Source organism: Dermacentor albipictus, chromosome 2 (assembly GCF_038994185.2).
Source record: "Dermacentor albipictus isolate Rhodes 1998 colony chromosome 2, USDA_Dalb.pri_finalv2, whole genome shotgun sequence".
Lineage (NCBI taxonomy): Eukaryota > Metazoa > Arthropoda > Arachnida > Ixodida > Ixodidae > Dermacentor > Dermacentor albipictus.
Window position 1 is genome coordinate 19,979,366 of NC_091822.1, and position 22,676 is coordinate 20,002,041.

At 48.3% G+C, this 22,676-nt stretch overlaps 1 protein-coding gene across 3 annotated transcripts in view; it reads right to left on the reverse strand.

Moving 5' to 3' along the window:
- Positions 1-22,676, reverse strand: part of SerT (Serotonin transporter) — a 515,765-nt gene that overhangs the window by 428,926 nt on the left and 64,163 nt on the right. The gene's annotated exons all lie outside the window — the stretch shown is intronic.

Here is a 22,676-nt window from a genome sequence, read left to right on the forward strand (position 1 = left end):
CCATCACAGAAACCTCGAAACCCTTGTTTCGTGCCAAGGAGAGACTTATTTTAAGAGAAAATGCGTTCTGAAGCGTCCGCATACCTCTAGCGCAGTTCAAATTGCCCGCCCTCCGATCGAGGAGTACTGACATCATGGTCTCATAGTGACGTTGCGCCATCGGTGAGTAGAACGGCGTCCGCAGACGGCGCTACGGCTTTTCTGCGCAAAACGCAAACTCGCGGCCAGAAACAGAGCCAAGAGAGAGCCGACAGCAAAGCGAAAGCGGGAGTATGGTGGCTAGCGGAAGGAGAAACGAATTACGTCCCACATTACGTCCCACGGCACACGGAGAGTCCGTTTTCGTTAAACTATAGGCTGCGGCGAGCTCGCAGCGTGGTCGGCGTGGTCTGTGAGAAGTGACGAGCCTTTTCGCACTCGCAACAGGGCATAAACAAGTGCGAATCGACGCAAAACTCGGCCTAGAAACGTACCTCGCCACAGCCGACCCAGATGTCGTTTCCCGCACCGCCACCAGGCGCCGCTACTATACCTTAAGCTCCAGCGCAAGACACCCATAAGCTGGTACTTCATTCTATGACGCAAACTTCGACGCTCGTCGCAATGGACCCTGACACCGACAGATTGGCTCGCGATGGTGGGCTCAACTTCAGCGATTTGAGCACCGACGAGCTCGCACTGCCGGCGTCGTTGCGTACTACGACGGCGGCCTCGACACCGGCTCTCCGGAGTGGGAAAGCAACGAGGGCTTCCCACGACATCACATGGACGTGGCATTCTCGCTGCTTGTTCCAAATGAAAGTTTCGCGAGCCAGCAGAACCCTCACAGCACGACGCGATAACGAAAGTACTGAAACTCCAAAGCGTGCGCGGCGCAGAGTCGAGCGCGCAGAGTCGAGTGAAAACGAAACCTTTCGAACACCCATATTGCTGAAAGGTAACGTCAACATGTTATTTTTTCTTAGAATCAAATAGACGTAGACAAGCAGCATTTTTTCCCGTCTTATAATCGAATGAAATGATATTTTTAATACGAGTAGTTGAGTATTAGTAACACAAATTATGAGGAGTCCTTTCGTCATCGGGCTAGTACCGGAATGTCACTGGGGGGTCTCAAATCGTGTCATGCATTTACCTCAATTTCTCGGTTACTAAAGCTCTGTTCGCGATTAAATTGACGCCTTAGACGTTCTAGAACATTGCTCTACCACTTTAACTTGAGTTTCTGGTAACCTTTAGTGTCCCTTTAATTACTGTTTCTTGGTCTGGGGCACAACCACGTATACAAATTTGCAAAGGATCTTTATATTTCAAAAAAAAAAAGCTTATCAGAGTTCTTTTTCATCTACCATACAACAGTCACTCGCAAGGTCTTTTCTCCAAAGCATGCATAATACCAGTATTCAATCTTTACAATTATAAGCTAGCACTGGCATTCCAGCGCAACTGAAAAATCATCTGAAATATCTGCATGAGTTGTCATTACTGAAAAAGAGCACTGTGTTTTACACTACCCGTCATAAAGAGGAGTGGATTGTACCAACTCCTAGAACCAATTACACAGCGGAAAAATTATCCTTCACACTTCCAACTCTATTAAACAACTGCAAAAAATCCGGGACTGACCTACTTAATATATCTAAACGTGAATTACGACAGATTCACTGCACACATTCCTAGTAACTCCACCTGTATTCCTATAATGTGTATACTTCATCCTGTGTTTATTGTACAGCGTTATGCCCTCTGCACTTATTGTATTGATTGTTGTTCTATTTTCTTTGTTTCTGTTTCATTTATGAATTGATCCTGTTATTTTTGGCTCTGCTAAACTGCGAAGAGATTATATGCGTACCTGTGTGTGTCTTTCCCTGCTTTGCTGTTGTTGCCCTGTAGAAGGGGGCTGTGGGCCTTTGTCAAGCTGCCATTTACGAGCAGCTTTTACCCACAACCTCCTCCATCATGCCTATGGAAATAAAGATTATTATTATTATTATTATCTGCAGATAAGATTGCCCCGCTTGCCGCGATATCTTCCTTTCTTTTGCCACTCCCTGATTGGCTGCTTAGCGCTCAAAAAGCGCGTCACCGAACGAACAAACGTCATTGTCTTCGTGGCGCTGCGTGGGTCGTCGGCTTCTTGGGCCGGTCATTCTGCCGCCCTCGGCGTCTAGCCGTCGAATACGTAACACCAAGGACATGCATCCAGGTTACAACGACGGCAGACGCAAGAGTAGAGCAGAGAAATGGTCCGAAGCTATGGCTCAGACAAGAGAGCAACCTTCGTTGAGGCGGATGAATACCCACACAGAAATCGCTACGTGACAGTAGTCGTAGGTCAAAGCTCGAAACCCCTTACAAGCGTGTAAGTTGACACCAAACATTCCCAGACAGCAGAGGAGGTAGCCACTGCACTAGCATTGATCTCCACGAATGCTGAATACATCATTAGCGACTGTAATGTAAGATGTAAGAAGGTAAGATCTCTCCTAAGGCGTGGCACATCATCAGAGTAAAAGAAGCGAAATTCTCCGACGCAGAGAAGAACGGCAGGCAATTGCTGTGGTTCCTAGCGCATAAAACTCCAGGCATTCCCGCAATCAACCCCAACGAGGTAGCACACTGCGAAGCTCGAGGTCTTACTCGACGAGCTGAGCAAAGAGTGACTCCCATGGGTGAGGAGAACGCGCAGGAGTAGATCTGAATAGAAAAAAACATATTAAAAAGGTTTAGCGATATTACCAAATTCTATCAAACTCGGAGGCGAGTATTACCACCGCCTCACATTAAACTGAAAAGCGCCGATTCCAATACTTGGAGGCGATTAAAAAGAGAAACTTATACGAGTCCCGTGCAACTAAAAGCCTTCTACTCCTATATATACGAGAGTTGATCCAGAAATAAGGTTCCCAAAGAGCTCCAGCCACAAGAAAAGTAGCGAGGCGAAATTCGGCCACAGAGCTGCTCGCGGCTGTTCCCTCACTCTCGATTCCCCCTGGCCGCGCTTTGCCACGCCGCTCATTCTTGGCTCAGCAGCCTTCCGATATGGAGGTTCCCATTCTTGATCCGCCAAGTGCGAGATTCTTTCCGTAATTTGCTTCTTGCACGCCAAAGCGACCCCACCCGTGGATAATCATCGTCGGTTCACGGAGGTGAACGGCGACAAGTGTTGGTCCGTTTTACAGGTCCGAAAGTGGTGCAGGGAGTTTTGTGCCGGTCGGAAGGAAGTTCACCATGAAGAACGGAGTGAAATACCGTCAGCTTCGGAGGCGGTTATCGAGATGGTCCGAAGCGACGTACTTCAAAACAGGGCAATCACCGTCCGTGAACTTGTTGCTCAGATTTCTGGGAGTTCATATGGTACAGTGGAAAGAGCTTTGACTGAAAAATTGGGGTATCACAAGTATGAGCACCGCGGCTATTAACATCAGACGACAAGGAGAAGTGCTCGCCAGTTTCTTCAAAAGTGTGAAGAAAATAAGGAAGTATTGTTGGACTTCACTTTTACGGGAGACGAAACGTGGGTGCTTCATTTCACTCCCTAAACGACACAGAAATTCAAACAGTGGCGTCACCCAGAGTCACCAGTCGCAAAGAAGTTCAAACAAACTCCTTCTGCTGGCAAAGTCATGGCCAGTACTCTTTCGGATCACAAGGGGATACTGCTGATTGATTTCATGGAACGTGGGACAATAAACAACTCAGACAGTTATTGTGCAACACTAAGAAAACTCAGCCGAGCTATCCAGCACCGCCGGCTAGGACCACTGGCAGCCAGTGTAACGCTGCTTCAGGACAACGGCAGGCCTCACGTCTCCCGTCAAACCCAGGAACTTTTGACAAACTTTGAGTGGACTGTCATGCTCCACCTCCAGTACAGTCCAGGCCTCACACCTAGTGACTATCACTTGTTGGACAAGTTAAAGAAAATTTGAGTTGCCAGCGCTTCCGGAGCGACGATGAAGTAAAAGTAGATGTGAAACGCTTCCTCAACGGGTTCGCAGCAGAATTCTACGACATTGCGATACAGAAATTGGAGCACCTTCTACAATATGAGTAGAAAATTATGGCAACGATCTATAAAAATAGAGCAGTTTCATCTTTCCAGAAAAGTGACGAAGAAGTCGCCGAAGGGAGCGAACGCACTTCACGTCGGCTCCGTTTTCCAAGAATTTCGCTGTGATTATCGCTCATTCACCTCATGAATGTAACACCAGCGTGTGCAGGAAGTCACCAAGATTCTACTGGCACCATATTCAAGGTGGGAAACGACTTCCTTCCCAATCACAGAGGCTTTTCACCAGCTCCACGCTAACCCTCACCGGAGCTCGCTTCGCCGGAGCGGTGATGGAAGTTCAAGTGAACGGGGAGGACATCTCCCCTGAAGAGTTTCTCCAAGGCAACGGTTGGTGCACCATTCGATACAAGACCCAATTCAACCGCGAGGCCGCGCAAAGCAACACCCAGAACGGAACCCACTCCCGCACCGGCGAGGGAGCGAACGGCGACCGACAGCGTTCGCGTCAAAGACAGCGTAACGTCAAGCAGCAAGTCATCAGGAACAGTAAAATGCCACTACTCCCACGAAGTGATTTCAAGGTCGTGATACGACCAAGAGGAGGCCTCGACGTTGCCGCCACCGGAACCGTGCTCCTCGCGTCGGCCATTTACCGGGCGGGCAACGTACCGGGGCAAGAAGCAGGGGAGGACACGGTGTGCACCAACAACCGCCAAAACATCATAGTCGTGAGTACACCTCACGCTACTCACGCCGCTAAGTACAGACAACTAGAAGCCATCACCATCGGTGATCGCCGCCACGAGGTCAGTGCCTATGAGACGGCCCCCGACTACACGGTGAAGGGAATCATCAGGGGAATCCCGTTGGAGGAGGACGCCAAGTCCATTCACACCAACATCGTTCACGCCCGCAACCCCGACGCCCTGGCAGCCAAACGGCTCAGTAACACCAAGACGGTCATAGTGGCCTTTCAAGGACCGCGAGTGCCCTCCTACGTCAGGTACGGCGGTGCCCTACTTCGCTGCACCCTGTATCGCAAGCAAGTCGACATGTGTCACTGCTGCGGGAGACTCGGTCACCGCATGGACGTGTGCCCCAATCCTCAGGACAAAGTGTGCCGTGGTTGTGACGCCCTCAACCCAGGCCCCGACCACCAGTGCTCCCCACGTTGCAAGCTGTGCGGGGGAACACACATGACAGCGGATCGCAACTGCCGCGCAAGGTACAAGACCTCCTACGTCGTGACAAAGAGGCAATGGGAACGACACAGGGCCAACGAGGAAGCGGAGGCGGCCGCCAAAGCCACCAGCCCCGCCGGCAAGCCACGCTCGAGATCCAGGACCCGCAGCCGAGGCCGCTCCCGGTCCCGGAGCCGCACCCCAAACCCACGGCAGCAGCAGCAGCAACGTCGGTCTCGCAGCCGCACCCCCAGAAGGACCTCAACAAGAGACACCGAAACCACCGAGAAGGTGAGCTGGGCAGATGCGGTCACGGGAAAACGAGCACCAACCACGAAGGCTGGCGACAAAGCACCCGCTAAAACAGAGACGGAGGTAACTAAATTAACACAGGCGATACAAGCGCTGCAGAAGCAAATAGAACACATGCAGACACAGATTCGCGAAAAAGACGACCTCATACAACAACTCCAGCATGCCGTGAAGAGCGGTACCGATACAGAGGCCATGCATGAGACTCAAGAACAACCAATAGACGACGACGAAGTCGTATACCCCGACACTAAACGCAGGCCCGCTCCCTCACAGACCACTCAGGCCACGCAGGGAACAGAAGAGGAACCCATAGAGGACGACGAGGTCGAGTTCCCCGATACCAAACGAAGACCCACTCCCACCCTTACAGAGGCAACACGACCCAAACGCACGCGCGCAGCGATACGCGACGCGCGAATAGATGCACTCGAGGCTCGCTTCAGCAATCTCGAGGAAACTATCATCGCGTCCATCACGCGTACCATCCAGCGGAGCCTGGAGAGTGTTCACCTCAGACTGTCGAGATTAGAAGCCGCAAACAGCACGATCGTACCGTCGCATAGCGAAGCGGCGCAACACATGTAACAAGATATAAGCATGGCCCGACACTCATCGAAACAAAAACACACGATATGGCAGTGGAACTGCAGAAGTTACCAAAACAAACGAGCGCACTTACAACAATACCTGAAAACGATCCCCGAACGCCCAGACGTCATCATACTGCAGGAAACGAATGGTCCCGCCAAACTCGCGGGGTACCAGTCTATAACAGGCAAGGCGGAGAAAGCAAACGTCACCACACTGGTCAAGCGAGCGCACACAGTTATCGAACACGATACCAAAATCAGAGACATCGAAAACGTTCTCGTAGAATTAATTCCACCACGCAAGACCCGCAATAGCATCTTCGTACTCAACGTCTACAGCAGTCCCAGATGCCGCCAGCACCGCTTCCATGTCCTCTTCAAACGGGCAATCGACATCGCCAAGGGGCAACAGCTGTTCATTGGGGCAGCGCACACGGCGTGGGGTTACAAGCACGATCACCCCAAAGGCACCAATCTATGGGCAACGGCGCAATACGCCGGACTCGAGCTGGTCACCGACCCCGCGGCACCAACAAGGCAGGGCAACAGCGTAAGCACTGACACGACGCCGGACCTTACTTTCACGCGCAACACACGCAAAGTCACTTGGACAAACACCATGCAAGACTTGGGGAGCGATCACTACATTATTTCCATAGAAGCAGAAGGCGGTCCGCAGGAACACAATGCCGGTCGTCAAATGAAGATCACCAACTGGAATCGGCTACGCAAACATCGTGATGAGCATCAGATGGAAGACATCACAGATATAGAACAGTGGACCGACCAACTGCGGTGGGATATCGAGCGCATGACGCAAACGATCCCGTCGACAGCTGGGCTCGAGACAATAGACTCCCGGTTGCTGCACATGTGGGAAGCCAAAACTAACCTGCAGCACCGATGGAAACAACAGAGACACAATAGGAGACTGCGTAAACGGATAGCACAGCTGAACAAAGAAATAGAAAAGCACGCGCTTAACCTGCAACATCAACAATGGGAAGAGAAATGCGCGGAGATGGATGGTCAACTCACCACGCGTCGCACGTGGCAGATACTGCGGTACCTGATCGATCCCGCCAACACCAAGACCACACACATGCAAGGCATATACAAAATCATACACGCTTACGGGGGAACGGAAGAACAATTCCTACGGGATACGGAACGCCTTTACATATCCCAAACGCCACCGCAAATATATCCAGACTACTCAGGAGAAAGCAACGCCACCCTAGACGAGGAATTCTCCGTAGCCGAAATCCAGGCGGCCCTCGTAAAGCTGAACACCAAGTCGGCCCCTGGCCCCGATCGAATACCCAATCGGGCACTACGCAATCTCGATTACGGATCGATCGAGAAACTAACAAAATACATTAATGAGTGCTGGGCGCACGGCAAGCTACCCCGACAATGGAAAGAAGCAAATATCACACTGATACCGAAACCCGGAAAGAAATTACAGCTGGAAAACCTGCGCCCCATCTCCCTCACGTCCTGCGTGGGCAAGTTAATGGAGCACGCGTTTCTCAATAGACTCACGGATTACCTCGAGGACAACGACTTATTTCCACACACCATGATTGGGTTCAGAAGACATCTCTCCACGCAAGACGCCCTTCTGCAACTAAAACACCAAATCATAGACAATCCGGGACGTTCGACGAAAGCCATCCTCGGGCTGGACCTGAAGAGGGCCTTCGATAACGTTCGCCACGATGCCATATTGCGACAAATAGACAATCTAAATCTCGGCCTGCGCACGTACAACTACGTCCGAGACTTCCTCACGGGAAGAACCGCTCGCATGCGAGTGGGGCAACTACAGTCAGAGCAAATCAACATCGGCAGCTCGGGCACCCCGCAAGGCTCGGTGATCTCGCCAATGCTCTTCAACCTCGTCCTGCTGGGGTTGCCCGACCAACTGTTTCAAATCGAAGGACTGCATCACACGCTATACGCGGATGATATTACGATCTGGACGACAACGGGCAGCGACGGAGCGATCGAGCAACGTTTACAACAGGCCATCCAATGCGTAGAAAACTACCTCGTGGGCACGGGACTCGCCTGCTCGGCCGAAAAATCCGAACTGCTGTTGTATAGACCAGTCAGAAAGGGGCGCCCACCTAAATGCTACACCCCCCAGGAAAAGCAAAAGATCCAATTAACGGCATCAAATGGCCTACCCATCCCGATAGTAGAGAAAATCCGGGTACTAGGAATGATGATAGAGCATAAGGGTGGCAATGGCGAAGCACTTCGCAAGATAACGGCAAAGGCCACCAGCACGATGCAGCTCATTCGACGCATCACCAACAAACACGCGGGCATGCGCGAAGGCAGCGTCATCCGACTCATCCAAGCCTTCGTCATTTCCCAGATAAGGTACACGGCAGCGTTTCACAACTGGACGGTTGCGGAAAAAAACAAGCTCAACGCGCTCATACGCAAGGCGTACAAATGTGCGTTGGGACTTGCGCCTGGAGTCAGCACCACCAAGCTCTTAGAACTAGGCCTACACAATACGCTCGAAGAACTCGTGGAGGCGCAACAAGTGTCCCAACTTGAACGCCTATCCAAGACCCGCCCGGGCAGACACGTGCTTGAAAATCTCGGCATCACATACCACTCGCAACATGGCGTCAAAGTAGACATTCCAAGACCCATACGCGAGCAACTATACGTACCCCCATTGCCTCGCAACATGCACCCCCAACACCACACGGGGAGGCGTAAAGCCAGGGCACAACAAATGAACAAAAGTTACTCTAACGACAAGGATGCGGTCTTCACCGACGCAGCCCGCTATCGAGACAGGAAGAGTTTCGTGGCAGCAGTTACTAGCCACCGAGGCAACCACCTCACGAGCGTCACCGTGAACACGGCACATGCCGAAGCGGCAGAGGAAGCGGCCATAGCACTGGCCCTCACACAAACCAAAGCTACATACGTGATCTGTGACTCGCAAACAGCAATTCGCAATTTTGCAAATGGGCGCATCTCGCAAGAGGCATATCAGATACTCCAGCGACATCCCATACACCAGGGAGAGGCCGACATTGATACCCGAAGGCATTTGCTGTGGATCCCGGCACACACTGGAATGAGCACCCCCAACGAAGCGGCTCACGGCGTTGCTCGAGGCCTGACTCACCGAGCAGCATCGGAGGAAGAGCCCCCGCGGGGTACTGCAAACGTCTGGGCATGGGAGGATCGTATGACCACTTTTCATGACATCACGGCACACTACCAATTACAAAGACGCATATACACATTCCCTCACGCTATGTTAGACAGGACGCAAGCAGTACACTTCAGACAATTACAAACAGACTCTTACAGAAACCCCAGACTCATGCACGCCATGTATCCAGACATGTACACTACAAACAGATGCACATCGTGTGGCGAGGTTGCCACACTAAATCACATGCTATGGGAGTGTCGGGACCTAACAAACAAGTCGGGCAGTGCCGACCCCTCCGTCTCTTCCACCGCCAGCCTCCAGTCACGCTGGATGACCGCACTGCTCAGCTCTGACCTGACAGAACAACTCTGGGCCGTCCAGCGAGCCGAGGAAGCCGCTTCGAGACAAGGTCTCGGAACCGCGTCCGCGGCGGGTGCCCAGACCCACTAAAAGACGCCGGACTCAAATCTTGCTGATTTGAAATTAAAGTTTACGCTCTCTCTCATCTTTCCAATGATGTAAATTTCTATGAGAATAAGCAACGTTGTGTGTTTCTAAAATTGAAGGAAACCTTATTTCTGGATCAACGCTCGTACGAGAGCGATGTGTGCAAGCTATGCAAGTCTGCTATAGCCACCCTCAAGAGAACGTTGTGGGGATATAAAATAATTCAAGATAATATGTAAGTCAGCGAAGAAAATGTGCGAGCGTGGTGGTCGGCCGCGCTGCTCACCTCAGAACTCCAAGACCAAATTTGGGCCGTCCGTGCAGACCGTCGAGGGCGTACAGGAGCAACAGCTCCCAGTGGCCATCTTGTTGGCCCAGGCCCGGACCCCCAATCGCCGGAATCCGAACGAGTTACCTCGCTCACTCACAAATCCAAAAAGAGCGGCCCGCGACCAGCCCAGCTAGGTTTCTTTCATTTCGTGCTTCGTCCTAGCGGCTCGCGGAGCCGAGCGCATAGTGTGCGCAGTGAAGGTGCTGTATACTGCCTCGTCGTCCACCGGAAAATTCACGCCGCGCTGCTGGGCCATTCTTAGCAAATTGTGTATGCGACACCCAGCCATTGGCAACACAGCAACATTGTATTGCAATGGGAGAGTCCAGGTGAGAGACACGGTGGTCATGGCGATGAAGACACGCTATTTCCTGCAGCAATTTAGGAATTACAGAATGAATGTCTTCAATTATTGAGCAAAAGGAGTAGAAAGCGTCGGTGGAATCATGTCTCAGCACATAGCGAAAGGAGCGGGTGACAAAGAGAGAAAAAGCAGGAGTCCGCATGGCAGGCGAACACGCAATTAAGGGCCGAGAGATTATAAGCGAGAGTCGGTGAAACCAGTTCAATTCCAGTGTATACATGTGTCCGGACAGGCCGCCATTGGAATATGAACCTGGCAACGTTTAACGCTAGAACATTATCAAGTGAGGCGAGTCTAACAGTGCTATTGGAGGAATTAGACGGCAGTAAATTGGATATAATAGGGCTCAGTGAAGTTAGGAGGCCAAAAGAAGCATTTATAGTGCTAAAAAGCGGGCACGCCCTGTACTACCGGGGCTTAGCGGAGAGACGAGAACTAGGAGTCGGATTCCTGATTAATAAGAATATAGCTGGTAACATACAGGAATTCTATAGAATTAACGAGAGGGTGGCAGGTCTTGTTCCGAAATTTATTAAGAGGTACAGAAAGAAGGTTGTGCAGGTCTACGCCCCTACATCCAGTCATGATGACCAGGAAGTCGACAGCTTCTATGAAGACGTGGAATCGGCGATGGGTAGAATGAAAACAAAATACACAATACTGATCGGCCACTTAAATGCCAAGTTAGGCAAGAAGCAGGCTGAAGACAAGGCAGTGGAGGAGTATGGCATAGGCACCAGGAATAGCAGGGGAGAGTTATTAGTACAGCTTGCGGAACAGAATTATAAGCGTATAATGAACGGGATAGTCGAAAATGAACGCGGAGGAGCAGGAACGGCGAGACAAGAAATGAAATTGACTTCATACTCTGCGCTAACCTTGGCATCATACAATATGTGGACGCGCTCAGCAAAGTGCGCTGCAGTGACCATAGGATGATAAGAAGTCGAATTAGCCTATACCTCAGAAGGGAACGGAAGACACTGTTACATAAGAAGCGGATCAATGAGATAGTGGTAAACGGGAAAATAGAGGAATTCCAGATCAAGCTACCTAACAGGTATTCGGCTTTAACTCAGGAAAAGTAGCTTACTGTTGAAGCAATGAACGACAATCTTGTGGGCATCATTAAGGAGTGTGCAATAGAAGTCGGTGGTAACTGCGTTAGACAGGATACCAGTAAGCTATCGCAGGAGACGAAAGATCTGATCAAGAAGCGCCAATCTATGAAAGCCTCTAACCCTATAGCTAGAATAGAACCGGCAGAGCTTTCGAAGTTAATCAGCAAGCGTAAGACAGTCGACATAAGGAAGTATAATTTAATAATTATATAATTAAATGAGCCTAAAAGCAGTGAAGAAGAAACTAGGAATTGCCAAGAATCAGATGTATGCGTTAAGAGACAAAGCTGGCAATATCATTACTAATATGGATGAGATAGTTCAAGTGGCTGAGGAGTTCTATAGAGATTCATACAGTACCAGTGGCAGCCACGACGATAATGGAAGAGAGAATAGTCTAGAGGAATTCGACATACCACAGGTAACGCCAGAAGAAGTAAGAAAGCCTTGGGAGCTATGCAAAAGGGGAAGGCAGCTGGGGAGCATCAGGTAACAGCAGATTTGTTGGAGGATGGTGGGCAGATTGTTCTACAGAAACTGGCCATCCTGTATACGCAATGCCTCATGACCTCGAGCGTACCAGACTCTTGGAAGAACGTTAACATAAGCCTAATCCATAAGAAAGGGGACGTTAAAGACTTGAAAAATTATAGACCGATCAGCATACTGTCAGCTGCCTAAAAACTATTCACTAAGGTAGTCGCAAATAGAATCAGGAATACCTTCGACTTCTGTCAGCCAAAGGACCAGGCAGGATTCCGTAAAGACTACTCAACAACAGACCATATTCACACTATCAATCACCTGATAGAGAAATGTGCAGAATATAACCAGCCATTTTATATAGCTTTCATTGATTACAAGAAAGCCTTTAATTCTGTCGAAACCTCAGCAGTCATGGAGGCATTACGGAATGAGGGTGTAGACGAGCCGCATATAAAAATACTGAAAGATATCTATAGCGGCTCCACAGCTACCATAGTCCTCCATAAAAAAAAGCAAGAAAATCCCAATAAAGAAAGGCGTCAGGCAGGGGGGTACGATTTCTCCAATGCTATTCACAGCGTGTTTACAGGAGGTATTCAGAGGCCTAGATCGGGAAGAATTGGGGATAAATGGTAATGGAGAATACCTTAGTAACTTGCGATTCGCTGATGCTATTGCCTTGCTTAGTAACTCAGTGGACCAATTGCAATCCATGCTCATGACCTGGACAGGCAAAGCAGAGGTGTGGGTCTAAAAATTAATCTTCATGAAACTAAAGTAATGTTTAACAGCCTCGGAAGAGAACAGCAATTTACAATAGGTAGCGAGGCACTGGAAGTGGTAAGGGAATATATTTACTTAGGGCAGGTAGTGACGGCGGATCCGGATCATGAGACAGAAATAATCAGAAGAATAAGAATGGGCTGGGGTGCGTTTGGCAGGCATTCTCAGATCGTGAACAGCAGGTTGTCATTATCCCTCAATAGAAAAGTGCATAATGGCTGTGTATTACCAGTACTCACCTCCGGGGCAGAAACCTGGAGGCTTACGAAAAGGGTTCTACTTAAATTGAGGACGACGCAACGAGCTATGTTAAGAATAATAATAGGTGTAACGTTAAGGGATAATAAAAGAGCAGATTGGGTGAGGGAACAAACGCGAGGCAATGGCATCTTAGTTGAAATCAAGAAAAAGAAATGGGCATGGGCAGGACATGCACTGAGGAGGGAAGATAACCGATGGTCAGTGAGGGTAACGGACTGGATTCCAAGGGAAGGGAAGCGTAGCAAGGGGCGGCAGAAAGTTAGGGGGGCGGATGAGATTAAGAAGTTTGCAGGGACGACATGGCCACAATTATTACATGATCGGGGTTGTTGGAGAAGAATGGGAGAGGCCTTCGCCCTGCATTGGGCGTAAGCAGGCTGATGATGATGATGTATACATGTGTGATGTGGTGAGTAAATGATTGGAGTCACGCTGCAGAATACCACGATCGACTTGCTTTCGCAGTGGCCCTCCTCAATTCCGACAAACAATTGGTCAGCTCTTGTAGCATACGTGGCAAAAACCCCGAGGGAGCGAGAGAGGTTGCGGTAGCTCTAGCCATCGTTAACCCCAGTGGCAGATACATACTCAGTGACTCGCATACGGCGGTCAGACTCTATGCACAAGCGGAATTTCGCCGAAGGCTGAGGCTATATTTAAAGCCAATGCGAGCTACGTCACCTCTGAGGAGACGGAGGAACGACATATTGTATGGTTCCCGGCACGCACATCGCCCGACACCCCCGTGCCCAATCTCAACGAGGAGGTCCACCGCGTAGCGCGAGGTCTCACTATTCGCGCCCGCGTAGAAGGGTCTTTTCCTGGGGTGGGAAATCCAACGGGGGCGTGGACAGAGAGCGACAGAATGACCAGGTACTGTGATATAACAAAATTTTATCAAAACTCCAGTCGTGTTTATCCACCCCCAACCCCAAACTCGTCAGGGCCCAAGTGGTTTACTGGAGGTAGTTATGAACCAAGACCTTCACCAACCCCATCCATCTCAGGAGGATATATCAAGATATCTACTCAGACAATAACTGCAAACTATGCGGCAGGGCTCACGCATCTCTTAGACACATTCTCTGGGAATGTGAGTTTATACGCAGAGAAAATGCAGTTTGCTCAGATGAAGCTGTGGCACGATGGACGGCTGCATTGCGCACCTCAAACCTCCAAAACCATATATGGGCCATCCAGCAAGCCTGTGAGGCGGCTAGGCGACAGAATCTCCGGACCTCATCGGGGGCGGCGTAGGCCCAGGCCACGAATTCGCCAGATTGTGAATAAAGTTGTTACCACCACCACCACCGGCCAGCATTCATCCTTTGCGGTAGTACAAGCATCCGCCGCTCTTGGTAATAAACATTTACTGGAAAGCAATCTTGGCAATTACTTATTCATCGGCCATACCTTGCCACGGATTCCATAGAGGCAGGGTCTGTGGACTACAACGGCGCCATCGCGACAAGTTATGACCCTGCCATGACACTTAGGGTTACGGATGCCATACTCGTGACTCTTGCTATAGCGGAAATACTATAAACGTGGGTTTACTGCAGAAGCTAGAAAACAGACAGTTTAGAACAACGTTTCTTGCCTTACATACGCTCAACGCAAGCACCATTACAGCATGTTACGGTGCACGTCCTTTCAAGACAGAGACGCGAACGCAAACATAGGAACGTGTTAGAAGAAAGGGTGCCGTCCATGGCCTCGTGTCAAACATATCCAAGCCAACAATATATTAGCAACCATGCTGTCGTATCTATGCAAAGAGGTTATATGTTTAAACTTCTGGAGTCCCAGTGCCAGCTGTAGCCTACGGCAGGGTGTGAAGCCACCGGCGGCCATATAGCTAGTGGAAAAGTACTTGGCCGCGATATACTCGTGGCGCTCCCTGTGCTTGCCGTTCTCCGATGAGAAATTTAATTAAACCCCTTTAAGAAGTATATCAGTCCGCCGTTGTGTGTCGGTGCTTTCGAAAAATATGTGTCATGGTGGCGGGTGCCTTGTATTCTATGTATATTAAGTTGGGAGAACTGACAAACAGTCGTATGTTTTCATTATTCAGTATCCTGCCGCGTGCATCGACATTGTGACGCCCTTTCGTCGATACGTGGTGTCGGCCCGTATTGACAGCGACATAACCTCGAAGTACAGCATCCTTATGCCATTTCGTAAAAAAATTACTATTTGTGTAAATGAGCGTTGAAGTCGGTGATCATGAAACTTGCTGGTTTAAAGCTAGGAATGAGTGTTTTTGGTTCAAACCTAGAAAGTAAAGAGAGGTATATACAACGGTAGGTCTCGCTTTCGTTCGGCGTTTAAGTTTCAATTTAAGTTTCAACCGAAAAGAGTCGGTGAAAGCAAATGGACAATAAACCTCAGGCAACGGGCGATCTGAACGCAGCCGCAAGCCTGCATGTGCTCCAATGAGAGTAGCCTGCCGAAGTTATGGTCATGTGTTAAATATCGGCTCCAGCAATCTTTTTATTTTTGTTCATTTCTGCGTCCGTTCTGCCTGCATCTGCGACGAAAACGAGAAGTGCGAAAGGAGATAAGCCGAAAGTGGTGGGGAGAGATGGTAGCGTAATGGTTAGCGTGCCCTGCTCCCTAATGCAGAATTCGCAACTCCAGCAATTCATGCGACACCTAGCGGCTGTAGGGAGAAACACCATGCAGAGGTCCAGTCGCCATGTGTGCCGTAAAGGCTGCTGTCACGGACGAAAGAATGGAGCTGCTAGCAAAGAAAAAGCGAATGGCCAAGCAGTTCTGCTGTGTTCCTCAGTGCGTGTCAGTGAGATGGAAGAACAGCGATATTTCCGTTCACGCATTTCCCTCCGAGTCGAAAGGCTGAAGCCGCAGAACCAGGTGGATCGCTAATCTCCGCATAGGCAAGGCTGTGACGCTGACAATGACTGTTTGCTCACGGCATTTTGCACGGCATAATTCCTCCTTACCAGGTGAGACACTATTGTGAACTTGTGAACTCGAACCTAATGCATGACCATTGTGCATGGCCATTAAACATGTCGCTGTGTCCGCCTATGTAAACACGTTTTACATTGCGAGGACTAGCGATTGGGCTGTGTGTTATTTGCTGCATATGTTAGCCGCAACGCGAAATTCGAGCACAGGTTCGGGACCTGTCACAGCGGTTTCTCCGAGGAACGTCTCCTCTGCACTCGTTGACCCCATTGACTGTAATTAGAGCTCATGTTCGACTCTTCACAGCGGTTTCTGCGAGGAACGTCACCTCTGCACTCGTTGACTACACCCGGCTGTAACTCGGGGGGCTTTTGATGCCCAGCACGTCTCGCGCAACTTATACGGACGTCGGAGATTCAAATGTTTACGAATGATGTACTAGCAAGTTCGGGAAGTGTTGAGTGTAAACGTGCCCCGTATGTGGCATGCTAAAGCGCAATAAATATCATGCGTGGTGCGGATGAACTTGCAGCACAGGCGCACTGCACACGGGCACTTCCCAGTGCAGCTGATTACGAATTTGCCACTTGCACACGGGCACTTCCCAGTGCAGCTGATTACGAATTTGCCACTTGCACTTGAGAATCTGCGACGCGCTCAAGAGTGCCCATATGACACTGGTATTTCGCACCGACGGCGAGCCTGTCACGTTCATTGCAGAAGTTTGCCACTTACGCGACAGCCACACGTCAATTTTACACGCGTTTGCTAGTTGCGAAGAAAATTTACGGCGTCCACCGTCCACAGCAACAGCATGTACCGAATAAGTGACAAAGGAAATATGGTAATTTCCTTTTGTATATGTATGTGTTGTGGTAGCTGTCTTTACCTAGACGGCGGCATGCTTTCTGGATTTAAATCGTAAAAGCATTGTAGCATGTGGTATGTGATGGGGGCACATTAACTGCAACTTGTGCACACATTGCTTAACCACTGGTTCCTTTGGCTGAACTCTATCTTACACTGCAGGACGATTTCCCATCCCCTAACAACATGAACCAATGCCTTGCAAACACCATAAGTGACAAGGACATAGCAAATGTGGCAATTTATTTTTTCTATATATTTGTGATGTGGTAGCTGTCTTTACCTAGCCGGCAGCATGTTTTCTGGATTACCTTCGTGAAGGGATTGTGGTGTGTGATGGGTGCAAATTAACTGACGCAAAAAACCTGGCTTTCCTACTTCCAGCATTGAATTTAACACATTGACGTGCAATATTGGAATGACAAAAAATAAGCTGCATCTCGCGTTAGATATGTCAGACATTATAACTCTCTTGCTCTTGTTTTGTGACAGGAATGTGCTTGCCAACCTGGCCCCCGGACATTAATGGCAGAGTACTCAAGAGACGAAAAACACATGGCAAATTTCCTACTAGAAATGGCTTCAGGGACAAGGCTTACAGAAAGCAAGGCTGTCCAAGTGACATCGAGTTCTTAACCACAGAAGTTTGTGAACACGATAAATAGTAGCAACGTAAATACGTTCACAGGCCTGCCATCATTCGATGTTCTGAATGCTCTTCTGACGTGTTACACAAAAATTCATCCACTTTCAGGATGGCACCAGTTATGTGTAAAAACTATTGCATTTACATTGGTCAAATTGAAGCATAATATTTCCACTGCATTCTTGAGTCACCTTTTTAACTGTTCTCTAACTACATGTAGCAACTTAATTGCAGAGACTACTCAGTTGATGTCTGAAATATTAAAAGCAACTGTGGCTGTGCATCCAAAAAAAAGATGTTGAACATTAGCCTGCCTGTTTTAAACACTTCAGCAATGTGCGTGTCATTGTAGATTGCACCGTAATTCCTATTAGCCAGCCCAACTGTTTGCGATGTGCATTACAGGCCTACCTTTCTATAAGAAAGGTTTCACGGTTAAATATATGGTGACTTTTACACCAAGTGGTCTTAGTGCCCACATAAGCCAAGGGTATGCAGGCCGCACCTCAGACAAGGCCCTGTTTGAGCAAAGCTGCCTCATCAAGCAACTAGACCCGATATCAGATGCCATAATGGCGGACCGTGGCTTTCTTAGTGAATACATTTGTGCGGACAACTTAATTGAGTTAACCAGGCCACCATTAAGAAAACAAAAGTAGATGTCAAATTGTGATTCACTTAGGACACAAAAGATAGCATCAGCAAGATTTTATGTAGAACGCGCTGTAGAGCGATTGAAAATATTCAGTGTTGTCAACAAGAATGCCATGGAGCATGGTGGGATTACTTGACATTGTTATAATAGCTGCAGGCATCACAAACCTTTGATCACCAATTTTAGCAACACATCGATTTTTGTGAGTCCTGCATCAATACATTTCCCAGATGTATTATGTGCATCGTAAAAGTGGTTGATGCTTTCCATGCAAGGAAGTTTTAAAACCTTTACAGGAGTGGAAGCGCCATGTTCCTTACCAGCAGAGGTGAAGCCAGAGCTTGCCCTTATTTTACATTTGAAATAGACCTTTGTTGGGTTGTCCTCTTACAGATCAAGTGGCTTGGCTCTGGTAATGTAATTGCGTGGCTAATTAGAAACTAAAAGCATGTTGTTCCTGTCAGAGGTATTATCTTCCCCTGAGTATTGATTACGTTATTTCTGAAACAATTTACCAAGAATTTCAGGCTTCATCTTAAAGCCAGTCATACTAAGATACACGTCAGCCAGTCTCTGTATGGCAAAATAAGTCACGTTAATGGGGTTGAGACATCAAATTTTTGGCTTGCGCGTTCTTTGTTTCAAACGTTTCTTATTGCTCCAGGAAGTATGGTACACACTCGCATACTCTTATATTCTCAGTAAATAAGTTAATATCGCATTATTTATGTGAACGATTTTCAGTTTCGGTTTGTGGGCGCAGAGTTGGACAGTGATGTGAATGTCTTGGAAGCATGGTCACGTGGGCCCACCAAGCCGTGACGCATACACTGCTGCATCGTCTTGTCTCGCACTCACATTCTGTACCAGTGCACGCAAACAAAAGCACGGCGACAGTTGTCTTGGCTAGCTGCGGCAGCTTCAATTATGACTCTACGACTGACGCGGCCCATTGCCCTCTAGACTCGAGCCTCTCTAGGCTTGCCCGGTGCTGTGGGCCACCACTCATTGCACGTCACTCTAATGTGGTATGACGTCACTAAAACTTTTGTTGTGCTTCATGTTGAGTGTCTTTGCATACAGAGGAAGCCTACAGTATGCTTTTTATAGCCTCAAAATTTGGTGTCTTAACCCCTTTAAACTAGTGGGAAGTGTGAGGAAAGCACTTCTTTTCCTTCATTGAAAAGTAACCTTTTATAGTGGCCCTCCTAGAATGGTGGTGTTGGTTCACTTTTGGCACATAAATTCCCCTCCAACAATTTTTATATTCCTTGTTTCCATTGTGTTCTTCCTTACTATAGCCTGTTCTAATGTTTTGTTTGCTTTCTTTTACATCTCCACAATCTTGTGTATTGTTGCAGCCCATTTAAACTTAACATGTGTTGCTACGTTGCCTGAGTTTATCTTTTTTTCTTTGTTAGGAAAACTTAATTGTGCATGGCCTCCTAAGGGCCCCTCACCAGGCTCTGTTGCAAATTTTGGTTATACACTGGTATTTGTAAGGTGTCGTCTAGAAAGCTTTTTTTTCGAAGATTTTCACATTCATTCACCCGATGTCACTTGGACAACCTTGGTTTCTGTAAGCCAAGTACCTGAAGCCGTTTCTAACAGGAAATTTGCCACGTCTTGGGAAATGGAAGAACCTGTTCTGTTACCATGCTGCCGGAAGGCAAGCGTTACTACCAGCAGATATTTTGTCTGTGCCTCGACTAGGGTGCGCAAGCGTTCTTTCCCTGCCTTCTCCAATACCAAAGCGAAGAGACCATGTCACATGAACGTGTCATACCCCGCATTTTTTTTTATTCTTCACAATTCCAGTGGCACGTTTGCATATTCGGCATTAGGTGATTCACCTGAAGTCATGTGCCATGGCTGGCGACATTGCTAGAAGCATGTATTACATAGAGGCATTTGTGCGTGTGACCTTGGTTCCGTCAAAGCGTGGCGGCCTTGAGAGTACGGGCATGCGGTGTTCTGTTTGGAAATCCAGCATTTTTTAAGCCACTCAGCCATTTCATACTTTTCAGAAACGATCGTTACCATGTGATCTACATGCTGCACTTGTTTGCATTGGCCAAACCTGCAGACTTTAACTTCAATACACATTTTGTAAATTAGCAATGCACATTCTTTTGCAACTTGTATTCTTCATTGAAGTGCTGATTTACGCTACGCATTCTGATGCAAGTTTTCATCTTATGGTATTCCGAGATATTTGCAATTCACTTATGATCTGTGTTAATAGAGTTGTGGTTATTCATCAATGGCTGTTTTTTGTCCCTTGGCTTACTTGTATTGTTTCACAAAATAAACCACATGCACTCAATTTTTTGTTCACTGTACTCAGTGTCAAGGTGTTTGCCTCATACGTTTTACTCAAGTCCATTTTTGTTGCACTTTTTAGCATATGAGGGTATATCTTGCCAAACAGAACATGAGGAGTAGCATCGAACAGTGTCAAACCTGCATACGGTGAGTATTTAAAACGTTTGGCCACCAGATTTGAGTACCCTGAAAGAAGGGTTTCATTCAAATGACCCCAGCTGGTATATGTACCATAATTTATGCTTCTTCCCAATTTTTTGAATACAGTGCAAATAGCTGTCCTGGGAGGCATAACTAAACCACCAGTAATACAACATGGGGAGACACTTGTGCAGACTTAAAATCAGTGAATGATAATTATTTACCCCCAGACAGCAGATAGAGCTGTCCTTACTATCAACATATCGAAAAATTGAAAGTAAGTGACATAAAAATTTACCATGCACCTAAAGCACTTAACAAACACTTAAAGGGGCACTGAAACACTTCCGACTGATCATAGTGATCTCACTACAAAAGGACATCGCCTGCTGCAAAATTTTTTTCGAATCGTTGAAGTGTAAGCGGAATTAGTAGTTATTGTAACGATGCATTGCTTTCTCCTTTCGTCTCAGCTAGTGTGCTGGATGCTACACGGTGCATGGCAAGGGAGCAAGGTCCTGCTCATGTTTCTTTTCTTTTTTGACAGATTGCTACTTGTGGGTCAGGCACGCGTGGCACTCTTTAAACGCGAGATAGATGCCTGGAGCTACATCACTTACAGAGACCAATCAATACACACGGCTGTCTGATCGTCCTGCGAACAGGGCTTGTGGTGGTCGTGGTATCTATAATATGCAGCATGCCAGTTTCAGGGCCCCTTTAAGAAGGGCACAAAGACAACAAAAGTTGGTTTCATATGTTCTGCCTGAGTCGCCACTGATATCACGCAGTTGCTCGTGCACAACTTGTGAAACAATAACGTATGAGCCATAGGAAACAACAGTCATGTCGGCAAAAACAAAACAAAAAAACAAAAGGATATGTATTGTGATGGGTAACCTCAAGCGCCACAGCACAAGGTGAAGCTAAGTTGCAGTTTGGCAAATAATAGGGTCTATTCTGCTTACAACGGTGCACGCACATGAACATTTCACTTTATATTATCTTTGCAATATCAACAGCATTGAAACGCAATGTAGAGATGAAACATTAAAGGAACTGACAACTGCCCCAAATGTGCCAGGAGAAGGTGCCAGGAGAAACAGCCGAGATGTGGATACACTTTTGCGACAATCCAGCAGTGCACGAGCACTTTGCCTCCACGATCGATGGGTCCCGGAATGCGTCGGTGATTCTCAGCACAATCTCGGGCGGGTCCGCTGCCACGGCGGAGGTTTGCACACACGCGCAACCACTTCTACTTCATTACTCACTGTACCACTGGTACCGACTAAAATGAGATGCTCGGCGTCCACTACCCGTTCTCCCTCCACAAAACAGCGCGAATTAACATCGCACTGCAAGAAACTTAATATTTTCACCAAGGACAGCGTACGCGGGGACCTCCGTAAAGCCGCCATGCTGCACAGTGTAGCCAGACCGGGCCAGGCTTCGCAGCGCACCCCTAATGTTGATTTGAGTTGCGAATACTGCTTTTACATGGACTCAAATCTCGATGGTTTGTTTGTGAAGACAGAGTTCTATGCTGTCCGGTGATGGCGAAGCTCAGAATGAGGTGCCAGCCTGACGACAACGGCCGCCGTCAGCGTAACAGAATAAGCGAGCGTGCAAGGTCGCACCTAAAGCCGTAAGTATATTCGGAGGAAACACAGTATGCTCCTATCGACAAAGCAGAAGGGATGAGTAATAAGTGGTGTTGTTGAGCGTGGCTATAAACCGATAATATCGCCAAAGACAGGACCACGCTCCTGTCCAGGTGATCAGCGGAAATGTACATCGACAGCATGTCAACTAGCGTGTAATTGATAATTCATGAGGGTACCTGGTTGCGTGTTGGTGTTGTTTCTAGTGATGACACTGGAGAGGAAGCGGTGAGCGAAGTCCGCGAAAAGTAATTGAGGATAGCCAAATTGAACGTCAACACCGTGTGGAAGAAAGCCTGCGACCTCACTTGCTCATGTCCCTAGAAAGGCTTCAGTGGTAGCATACCGTTGGACGTA